Below are 12,736 nucleotides of genomic sequence, written 5' to 3'. Positions count from 1 at the left end.
CCGTGTCTCTGACCATGTGGATAGAAATAGATTATTTTCCAAGTCATTTTTCTCACTGAAAGTGGTACCAACCTACACACATCAATATTCATACAACTAAGGCATAGTAGGCACACAAAATCAACCAATGTCAAGTTTATAACAAACAAATCCATTCGACCACCTTAAAACATACCCAACATACTTCAAAGGTTACCTAAATGGTCAATTACATGTATGAGACATTATGTCTAACTTAGCATTGATAACATTCTCAAATTTCAACCACTTGGCACTTTCAATACCAATTCATCAACATGACTTTCACATAGCAAATATACACAACATACCAAAAGATCATTTATACATATTTACTTAACCAAGTATACCAAAATAAGTCAAATCACATGGCTATACATATAACCAAAACAACATAAGACATATAAGCCACATTAGCCAAAACACCTATACATGCCATTTAACCTCAAAATATAAAGTCCAAAATACAAAAATGAGTATTTGATAGGGTGACGCGATCTCCGACGACTTCCGAATCGAGTGAGCTTCCAGAATACTATAAAACATGAACCAATAAATAGAGTAAACAATTAAGCTTAATAAGTTCATAATTCATAGAATAAAACTTACCATATAACCAAAAATTTAGGTAAATAAACCGAAACATAACTCAATTTAATTTGACCAAAACCTATCATACAATCCATAATCATGTTAGTCATATGTTCGCATAAAACCGAAAACCATCTATGCTATGATTCCATATCTCAAATACCAATCATTTCCATGTGAATATCTGCACTTGTTCATATTGACCTGTATAATCCCGTAATGACACTATGCTCATTAAACCATCTAGAATATCATAGGATACGCGGGTGGTACACACGAAGTGTACTGAACGGTAAACCATCAATTCTTATACATGTATGCTCATATGAGTGATAAACTGTAAGCTCATCTGAGTTGAATATCAGTAAGCTCCTCCGAGTTGAATAACGGTAAGCTCTTAAGAGCTAAGAATCGGTAAGCTCATACGAGCTGCGGTGAGTCCGCAACACATGCAGGATCTCAACCAAAATCGGTAACCCTAATGATATGACATGTCATTTGTATCTTACGAATTTTTAGGGTTTAAATAGGGCTCGATATTTATAATACTATATTAGTTATGCATTCCATATTTATACAACATAATTATTAAATTCACATACATATAATTCAATTAAAGTATATAAATACACAATGTGATTGTACGAACTTACCTCAAATTAATACGGAGTAAGTCGACCGTTCAATCCACTACTTTTTCTTTTCCCCGGTTTAAATCCGAACGTGACTGTAAAAGACCATTTTTGCCCGGGCCCACTGAACAAAAATAAACCAAATAAAAATTAAATGGTCCAATTACAAGTCCATTTACAAGGCCCAAATACTCTATGGCCCAAAAACTAACCCCAAAACCTAGCCCATAGCTTAAACAAATTTCCAGAAACCTTAGGGTCTTTCCCCTTTTGCGCCGCGCCGCCCTCCACGTGCACGTCGGCCCCCGTCACATCGCCCGTACCACCAGCTCTTCTGACACCTGCAAAACCAAAGCAACAAGCAAAACAAAAAGACAACAGAGGCAACAAAGCAGAAGGACAAGCAAAAATAAAATAATAGAGATTATTTGGTTATAAGAGGGGAAAACCGATTTTTAATACAAAAAAAAACATTGTATTACACGAATATTGAGCAATCAAAGCCAAAAGAAAAAAGCAGAAGCAAAAGGTTTTAATCTTGGATTTCCTTTTCATTTTTTTTCATTTCGATTTCCCTTTTTGTTTGCTATTTCAAATTTGTTTTAAATAAAATATATAAAGAGGAGGAGAGAAAGAAAAGAGACTTACCCTGGTTAATCGTCAAAAATCGGCGACTTTTGGAGTTCCGACTGCCGCGCACGGCGGTTGACGGTGGCAGAACCTGCGACGGTCGACAACTAGTTTGGGTGCCGGATCTTGGAAAGGGGAAAGGGGTTGAGAGGATTCTTCAATTTTTTTGTGAAGAGAGTGTTAAAAGTGAAAAAAAAATCTGAAATTTTGTCTTATATAGCAATCATAAAACGACGCCGTTTTGATATATGGGTTCAGAGGCCAAAACGACGTCGTTTTGGCCTCTAACCCGTGATCCGACCCGAATATCCCCCAGGATCCGCGTGTTTTCGCATGGAGGGGAAATTTGCTATTTCGGTCCCTCCGCTTTCTAAAGTCTATTCAACCTGATCCTATTTTAATTTTTCTCTTTTAAATTTAGCCATGTGATTTTAGTTCCATTTTATTTTCATCCCCTTTGGAACGGTGCGTTTTGGGGATCTGGGAAATAATTTCTCATTTGATCCTCGTTATTTGTTCGCGTGTTTAATTTAGGCCCCTCTTATTTTTATTTTTTACGATTTATCCCTTTTAACTTCAGTTGATTTTGATTCAGTCCTTATTCGTTATTTATATTACACTCCAGACCCTAAATTTCATTTTTGATTCCGATTTAATCTTTTATTCGTTTAATTCCCATCTTTATAGGTTATTATGTTTTTGTTTTATTTGTTTACGCATTGCCTATTTATTTATTTGTTTCCTTATACTCTCATTTCATATTTTAAATTTATATTGTTATGTGTTCTGTCATTCATATGTTTCATTATTATTACTGTTTCTATTATTGCTTTTCTATTACCATTTATGTTATTGTTGGCACTATTCTTTATCTTATTATTATTATTATTATTTTATTATTTTATCATTACTTTCTATTATTTCTTATTAACGTATTATTATTATTATTATTATCTACTTTATTATTATATTATTACTATTGCTATCATCATTATTAAACTAATTAATTTTATATTGATTTTGTTATATTATATATTTTCTTTTTGTATTTATTTACATTATTATTACTATTATTATTATTTCTATTTTTTGAACATCTCATGGATTTCAAATTATTATCAATTTTAAATATTTTATATACATCATTTCTTTTAAACTATCATACGTAATATTTATTTTGAAATTTTTATATGTATCTTTGTATATTAAATTAATATATATATACATATTTTTTACATTGTTACTCTTATTACTATCATTTTATTTATATCTTTTTAAATAATTTCAAACTTTAAAATATTTATTATTATTGGGATTCATTTGTTTATTACCCATTGTTTGCATACTTTTATAAATCAACTCATTTAAGTTTTCACTTATAATATTATTATTGTCATTCTTATTATATGGTTATTATCATTATTATTCTCACCATCCTTTTTATTTGTTTTACCCAATATTTTTTCACCTGTTTCTTAATTAGTTCTTATCATTATTATTCGAGCTTCCTTTTGTTTTATTAAGTAATTTTTGTTTAGTTACTTATTGTGTTCATTGATTCTTTATTTATTTTATTGATTATTTTGTATTTATTATCGTCATTTATGTCATTACATTTACTACATTTTTCGGTATGCATGCTATTATAATTCCATTTCGCATAACACAATACAATCGTACCATAGCCTTTATCCGATACATAAAAAAGGGATTTTTTTTTAAACACAAAGGCAATATTCCGTTGTCTGGAATTTTCGAGAAAATAGTGCCCTACGTGTTGGGTTTCGATTTATCGTTTGACCAAACGATCGAATATCCTTCTTAAAATTTCGATGCATAAATTTGGAAATTATGAGATGATTTTGATATCGAAGGCTTGAAATGTCGTGTCCTACGTGTTGGATGTGATATTTTATTTCTTCGAAATAAGAGAATCTTAATATCCACTCAAGTTATCCAAACATTCATAAAAAATGGATCATATTTCAAAATTTATTTTAAATATTTTCAATTTTCGACATTAAGACATTAATTAATCAATTAGGTACCAATTTTGGGCGCTACGAGGGTGCTAATCCTTCCTCGTACGTAACCGACTCCCAAACCCATTTTCTCAAATTTCGTAGACCAAAATCGTTGTTTTAGTAAACCAAAATGTTTTATTAAACGACTAAACTTCTTGGTGATCCGATCACACCTAAACAAAAAAGATTGGTGGCGACTCCCAATTTTCGTTTTCTTTTCGAAATATAAAGTCGACCCCGTTTTTCAAAAAATGGTTTCGACAGTGACTTTTCTTGATCTATATAATATCAAATTTAAATAATTTAATAAATATCCTATTCAATTCAGTCCAATTTCATAATATGAAAAAATTACCATTTTACCCCTAACATTTGACTTCTTTACAATTTAGTCCCTAGGCTCGTAAAAAATGAAATTCATGCAATTTCATCTATACACAAGCCTAACTGATTTTCATATATACCTATATCAGCCCATATATTTCACAATTTCGCACATTTAACACATAAATTTCACATTTCTCATTTTAGTCCCTAATTGACAATTTCACTTAAAATCTTTTAACAAAAGTTATTTATTAAACAACTAAGATTCATTTTCTTCCATTGTACTTCAAGAAAAACAAAAATACTCTCATGGAAAAACCCTAGACTTTCAATCATATTACAAATTAGTCCCCTATTTAGCTAGCTTATGCTATTACGGTCCCAAAAACATAAAAACTAATAAAAACGGGTCAAAGAATCACTGACATGCAAGGGAACTAAGTGGCTGAAATTTTAAGCTTCAAAAACCCCTATTTTGCTGCAATTTTCGGTGGAGAAGAAGATGAACACTATTGTCTTCTTTTTCTTTTATTTTTTATCAATAAAATCACCTAATACCAACCTAACTTTGACAATTTCATGATTTTACTCCATGTACCTCCACTAACGCTGGTCTAATTACTCAATAAGGACCTCTATTTTAAAGTTCTATAACTATTTGACACCTTTAGCTAGTAGAACACAACTTTCACACTTTATGCGATTTAGTCCTATTTCACAAATTGAGTATATAAACAGTAAAATTTTTGAACGAAATTTTTATTCCATGGTTCTAACATGCTATGGATATTAAAAATATATTAAAATAAATTTTACAACATCGGATTTGTGGTCCCAAAATCACTATTCCGATTTCATTGAAAACGGGTCATTACATGTATTTTTTTCCCGGATCAGTATATGACCCGTGTAGAGATACGAAAATGGTATGGGGGTAGGTGGCGCCTATCTGGTAGGCGCAACTAGTGGAGCCTATCTGACAGGCGTGATTGGTTGAACAAAATAGCTATAAAATTATTTTTTTAAAAAAATTTACATTACTAAAAACTCACAAAACACAATAATTTATAATAAATTACTAACAAAATATTTAACAAAATAATTTTACATTACCAAAAACTCACAAAACTCAAAAATTTATAATAAATTACTAACAAAATATTTTTACATTACTAAAAACTCACAAAACAGAAAAATTTATAATAAATTACTAACAAAATAATTTTACATTACTAAAAACTCACCAAATACTAAACTAAACACAACAATTTATAACATAATCCTAAATTACTAATAAATTAATTTTAAAATAATTACAAACACAACAATTTATAACATAATCCTAAATTACTAATAAATTAATTTTAAAATAATTATAAAAAATTACACTTATACAAAATATTAACACAAAATTATAAACATTAAACATAAACAATTTATAAATAACAATTAATAACAAAAAATATTTTTGATCGGGGCAGAGGGGCGCAGGGGGGAGGCAGTCACGACTACCCGACAGGCGTGACCAGTTGCGTCTATCTGACAAGCTCGGCTTGTCTCGGGTATTTTTAACCCGTATTTTGATCCGTTGACTGTATTTTGACACGTATATATATATTTAAATATTTTTAATAAAAATAAAATAATAAAAATATATATTTTTTAATATAAAAAAGTGATTGTGTTTGTCAGATAAGCGCGATTCAAAAAAATACCATTTTCATATATAATTCAGCTGAGAAACTATTTCAGTATTTTTAAATTATTTAGGTAAAAAACCTACACTTTTTTTAACGTTAAAAGTGTCTAACTCAGTGAAATTGTAAAGTTCTCAACTACCCAATTGATTTTGAAAGGATAGGGTCAACAATGAATATGTTAGTTGAGATTCTTGCTGCTGGACTTGATGTGATGAATATGTTAGGCTGAGGTGGACTTGATGTGATGAAACAATGTCTTCAATTGTTTTTGTTAAAGCAAAAGGCAATAGAGAGAAACATGAAAATTCAATGAAAGAAGAAATTGTCCACAATGATGAGAAGATTTAGAGACCTAAAGGTACACTTGTGTGCCATCATTGTGGAGTACCAAGCCATATCAGGCTTAGATAAAAAAAAAAACCTCTTGAATGATCTCAAGCTTGAACTCAGTCTACAGCTGCCATAAGATACTTCCAAAAATAGAGTACTGGAAGAAGAATGAGAGGCTATCTCATGAAATGATGGAGAATAAGAAAAAAATGTTATTTGCTATTATCGTGGTTTTGTTGGTTATATCATATGCTATTGTTATAAGATATTGAATCATCTTATATGGAAATTTGTTACAATACAATTGCAATTTAGTCAAGATGCAACTAGAAATAAATATGAGAGAGAACGTATTATCGATTGGTTGATGTTCGAGTGAAACATGAAGTTGCAACTAATATAGCAACTACTAGAAATCAAATTGAGATTATTCCAAACATTATGAATATTCTCTCAAGATTTCGTGCAAAAGATTTTTATTGCTGAGTTAAAACTCAATACTTACGAAATTGTTGAAGAATTAACGTCCATCACACCTTTGTTGAAACAACTTATCAAGGGGAATGTATTGATGCTTCTATTGAAAGGGAGTTCTCCTTTGACATGGTTACTAATTTTAAATAAAAAAAATTAAAATATTCTTAGATAAGATAATTTATTTTAATTACGAAATAATATTTTTGTAATTTCTCTAATTGAAATAGTGCTTGATTGACTAGTGACACTAACTCAATCAGATGCTTAAATAATACTATATATATTATTAAATGTGAATGTACTTGAGAGGTCCCTCTATTATAGGAATTTGATCAAATTAATCCCTCTACTATTAAATAGATCAAATTAGTTTCCTTGTTATTAAAAAAATTAAATTAAATTAAATTGAAATATAATTAACATTTACTGTATGACAAATATTATTTATTATTCCACAGAGATAATTTTTAAAATTTTTATGATTTTATAAATGGAGTCTTTTTTGAAATTAAATTTCAATAAAAAGTAATTTTCAATATATTTTCTAGATAATAAATTTAATTAATTAATTAATTATTTAAGAATATAAAATTAAATTAATTCATTTAATAATAAAAAATTAATATAATAAGAGATTTTAAATACTTTAACCTATTATTGATATTCTACAGAGATAATTTAAGAAAAATTATAAAAAATTTAATTCCAATTGTTTTGGCAGCCTCGTGTTTCACAAACATGCTTTGATGGGTTTGGTCTCGGAAAATATTTATTTTTTTTTTAAAATATTGAGTTAAAAATTAATATTTAAACATAAAACTTATTTTTTATTCATTAAAAATTTAAACAAAAATTAACAATTATTTTAAGTCACATAAAAAAATTGTCCCAATAATTAAAAATGATAAATTAAAATATCATCAAATTGTATAGATGAGATAATATTTTGAATGGAAATAATTGAGTGAATGTATGAAAAACATCTTTTTTTTAAATAATTATCAGATTAGATATTTTTTCTCGAAAAATTATGAGATTAGGTCGATTTTATGAAAACATGTTTTTAGTGTATTTTTAAAAGAAAACATTTTCTGTCCTTAATATCTTTTTTTTGTGCCACCTCTTGTAAAAATAAAACATACAAACTATGTCTTTATATAGATCCTAAGTCTTATTTCTCTTATTTTCTTAAGCGATGTAGGATCTAGGTCTACTCATAATGTAACACCCCACACTCGAGCCCTACTTTGAGACTGAATACGAGGCTTTCCACACTTAATCACATGCATACAATCATTTAGATGTCATTAAAACTCGGACAAATTAAAAACTTTTTCGAACTTTGTTTAAACTCCTTAATATGGGCCTACGAGGCCCCAAACATTCATTGCAAACCAATTAGGACCAATCCGGGTCCTTTAACTAACTTTAGAAAAATAACTCCTGAAATAAGGCACACACCCGTGTGGAAAGGGCAACACGCCCATGCGGTCATTATAACATGGCCGTGCTGATGGCCCGTGTAACACACACGGCCTAAGCATCTAGGGACAAGCCCGTGTCCCATGCCCGTGTGAATTAAATTCTAAATTCGAACCTACAGGGGTTTTTACACGGCCTGACACATGCCCTTGTCTATGGCCTGTGTCCCTCACACAGCCATGACACGCCCGTGTCTTAACCCATGTCTAAAAACCTTGACATTCTGTTTCTGACGTCAGCATCCAATTTAGGGCACACGGCTAAGGCATACACCCGTGGCCAGAGGCCGTGTCCTTCGCATGGCTGAGACACACGACCGTGTCTCTGCCCGTGTGTTTACTACCATGCATACTGACTTGCAAATTTTACGTGCAGGGGACACACGACCAAGCAACACGCCCATAGGGCTGACCGTGTGTCACACACAGCCTAGATACACTCTTGTATGTCTACTCGTGTGGACAAAATAAGGCTATTTACCAAGCCTTTTTGCTACCCTTACTTGCACTAACCTATATAACATCTAACATGGCAAATCCACACAATAATACATGGTCTAATCAGCCACAAAAGGCATTATCTCATTCATGCAATTTACTCATCCATGAAAATATCATCATTTGCATATATCAATAATGAACATTAGCCATTATCCAAGGCTTTAAACAAAATGAAGGGATTTATCCTAAGCCAACACATTTGGCCAAAATAACATTGACACAAAACTCAAATGTCTAAGCCTTATACATGCCATATTCAAAATAATAAAACCAGTTATACCAAGTACTTCGATTGATAGTATGATTGATGTCTCCGACGTCCGATGATCCTCGAGCTAATTAGGCAGCACTATAAGAAAATGGAAAGGAGAGGGAGAAAGGATAAAGCTTAGTAAGTTGCATGCAAATAAATATAACAACAACTTTATCATTCATCATCATGCTCATAGTGCAAAAGTAGGCATAAGCACAACTTACTCATCACTATCCAATACAATTTACATAGCATCTATTGAACTCACATCTCATACATTTCAAATAGGTACCTGCACCACTCACAACATGGTTATACTTTTCTCGTTTAACTTAAACTGTAACTCTCACCATTGAACTATTTGGAATACTATCTGATATTCACTAAGCCTCAAACACAGGGTATAATGCTGATGCCATGTCCCAAACATAGTCTTACACTGGCTCATCTATCAAGTCGATGCCATGTCCCAAACATGGTCTTACATTGACTATCGAAATCGAGGCCGACGCCATGTCCCAGACATGGTCTTACACTAGCTCTCACATATCCATGCCGATGCCATGTCCCAGACATGGTCTTACACTGACAATTGTATACATGCTGATGCATGTCCCGGACATTTCTTACACTGGCTTAAATCTTGAGGCTGATGCATGTCCCAGACATGTCTTACACTAGCTCTTGTCTCAATGCCGATGCCATGTCCCAGACATGGTCTTACACTGGCTCTCATAATGTGGTCGATGCATGTCCCAGACACGTCTTACACTAGCACACAAATAACCCGAATGTCATGGCATGAATATCCGATTTATTTCCTAAGGTTCAAATGGGAGTTCTACTATATCAATATTTATCATATATAATCATTTCCACAAACAAGCAATTTATGCTATATCAATTCAAAAACATATAATAACTATGTAGTTGTATTATTTACATACAACTTACCTCGAATTACAAAATGTAGACGACTAGTTCGGCTTAGTCCACTTGCTTTGCTTTTCCCTGGTCTAATTTTGTAATTCTTGATCTATAATGATGAGAATTCACACATTTGATCATTTTATTAATCTAGGTACTCAACAATTTAAAAATTGGGAAAAATGATCATTTTGCCCCTAAACTTTTGTAAAATGACTATTTTACCCTTATTTCCAAAAATCAATTTTTATCACATTTTCTCACTAACCAAGCCTAGACAAATACTTTTTATACTAGAAGTAGCCCACAATTCTCATTATTACACACATGTAACATTTATTTCATAACGTATGCAAAATGGTCCTTAGTTAGGGTTTCCGTGAAAACTACTTCACAAAAGTTGTTTATTTAACAACCATGATTCATTTTCTTCCATAAAATTTCAGAAATAAACATATTTACTATCATGTTAAAACCCTAAACTTTCAACCATTTTTCAAAATAGTCCCCTCATTTGAAAGCTCATGCTACAAGGGGTCCAAATATACAAAAATCATCAAGAAAAACTATCAAAATTACTTACTTGCGAAGGTAAAGAGTGGCCGCAATTTTTAAAGCTTCCAAACCCCTATTTTTCTAGTATTTTCAGTGGTGAAGAGGGTGAGGAAAAGATGATATCTTTTCCTCTTTATTTTCTTTCATTTTGGTCAAATAATTTACCAAATTTCCACCTAACTTTGACTTTCTCTATCTTTTGTCTCCTATGGCCGGCCATCACTTATCCAAGGGTCTATTTGCCCTTTAAAGACCCCCAATTTTGGTTCTCTAGCTATTTAACACCCTTAGCTATCAAAATAGGACTTTTGCACTTTATGCGATTTAGTCCTTTTTCACAATTGGGCTCACAATCACTAAAATTAATTCACCAAAATTTTCATGCACCTATATAATCATGCTATAACACATAAAAGAATATTAAAAAATAATAAAATAGTTTCTATAACTTTGGATTTATGATCTCGAAACTACTGTTCCGATTAAGCTCAAAATCGGGTTGTTATACATAATCCATTTGCAATTTGTTCCTAAACAATGTGAGATTGTTTACTCCTTTAACTAACAACATAAGATTAAAGACTACACTTAATTTTTTAAAACTAAAGACAAAAATTTGTACAACATTAAACTTTAACATACGGCAAGTTGTACAAAATTTTGTCTTTAATTTTTAAAAAATTAAGTGTAGCTTTTGATCTTATGTTGTTAGTTAAAAGAGTAAGCAATCCCACATTGTCTAGGAACAAACTACAAATAGATTATGAGTCTATATAGACCCATATCCCACATCGCTTAAGAAAATAAGAGAAATGAGACATGGGTCTATATAAAGACCTATTTTGTAAGTTTTATTTTCACAAGATGTGGCACCAAAAAATAAAAGTTAAAAAAAAGATATTGGGGTAGAAAGTGCTTCCAATTGGAAGTGTTTTCCTACAAATACGTTGAAAATGCTTCCAACTGAAAACATTTTTTTATAAATCAGTTGAGAATGCTTTTAGCTAGAAACGTATTCGTAAAATCGGCTTAGTCTTGTAATTTTTCGAGTAAATGGCCTAATCTGATATTTTTTCTTAAAAATTAGCATTTTTAAGAAATTCAATCAAAATAATGTATATTTAAATTAAGGGTAAAGTATACTAACAATTACTAAAATTTACGAAAAATAACAAACTAGTCACCAGTAACCATTTTTCGTTTCGTCTGTAATAGAAAGTTGAACTATCATCCCTGTAAACTGCCCCAATTTAAGAACCCTAACTAGGCTGGATAGTAAAAGAAGGAGAAGAAGAAGAAGAAAAAGAGCCTTAGCAATTATTTCAACTTTGGGAACATGTAAAATTTTCAAACTTTTCATCCACTATTACTCTCTTACCAGGTTCACTTGCAATTTACATTGTTTTATAGTAATTTAATGGTTGTATAGGATTATATTTGATTTGGGTTTTGTTTGTTTATTGTAAAATTTTTAGTTCCCATGTTTGTGCTGATTTTTGTGGTTTCATTTTTGTTTTGGTAGGGTTTGATTAAGAAGAAGAAAAAAGTTAGGGTTTGGTGTAAAATGTTGGTTTTAAGCTTGATCAAAAAGGCAAAGACATACTAATGTTAGGTTAAGGGAAAAAGGGGATGTGTCTGCTGCATTTGCATGTGGATTTTCTAAAAAAACAAAGGAAATTTTAGTAGATAAAAGATGGAAACCTGATTTTCTCAACTCTCAAATGAATGAATTTGTTACTATAGATGAGTTTTCTAAAGGGAAATCACCAGATTTCTTGAATTTGGACCCTGGTTTTTTGTTGGCTGATTTGCAACTGAACAGAGAGAATAAGAACTCAAATTCTTCAAATTTGATTTTTGATTTGGTTACTGCTGATGAAATTGAAATGATAAAGTCTAGTATAAATTTTGGTACGATAACAGGGAAGAGTAGGGTCATGAAATGGCGAGGGCGGATTCAAGAATGCAACAAGAAAGAGTAGTGACTTCTTCTTCTTCTTCTTCTTCTTTTTGCTTACCCACCCGTCCCTTTTCCCCTCAAAATTAAGACCCTTTAACTCCTCATATCTAATGTGGCAAGTTAACTGGTCACCTCAGCTAGTTAACGGGCCATGTCACTTGCTCCATTAGGCTTGCAACGAAAAATGTTAGTGGGTGACTGATTTGTCACTTTTTCATAACGTTAGTGACTGTTTTGTTATTTTTCTAAAGTTTAGTGACTGAATTGAAAATTTAGTGACTATTTTGTTATTTTATCAAAGTTGAGTGACTGTTGATATAGTTTACCCTT

General features: G+C 31.2%; 1 long non-coding RNA gene across 1 annotated transcript; it reads right to left on the bottom strand.

Annotated features, from left to right (window-relative positions):
* Positions 1-215: 215 nt before the first annotated feature.
* LOC121211022 (uncharacterized) lies at positions 216-2,030 on the bottom strand. Its single transcript, XR_005906394.1, has 4 exons — positions 1,890-2,030; positions 1,494-1,582; positions 1,263-1,365; positions 216-553 (listed from the first exon to the last, which is right to left on the bottom strand). It is a non-coding gene; the product is annotated as an uncharacterized lncRNA (long non-coding RNA).
* Positions 2,031-12,736: the final 10,706 nt, after the last annotated feature.

Source organism: Gossypium hirsutum, chromosome A12 (genome assembly GCF_007990345.1).
Source record: "Gossypium hirsutum isolate 1008001.06 chromosome A12, Gossypium_hirsutum_v2.1, whole genome shotgun sequence".
NCBI lineage: Eukaryota > Viridiplantae > Streptophyta > Magnoliopsida > Malvales > Malvaceae > Gossypium > Gossypium hirsutum.
The sequence above is the reverse complement of the archived record's forward strand: the minus strand, read 5'-3'. Positions and strand labels throughout refer to the sequence as shown.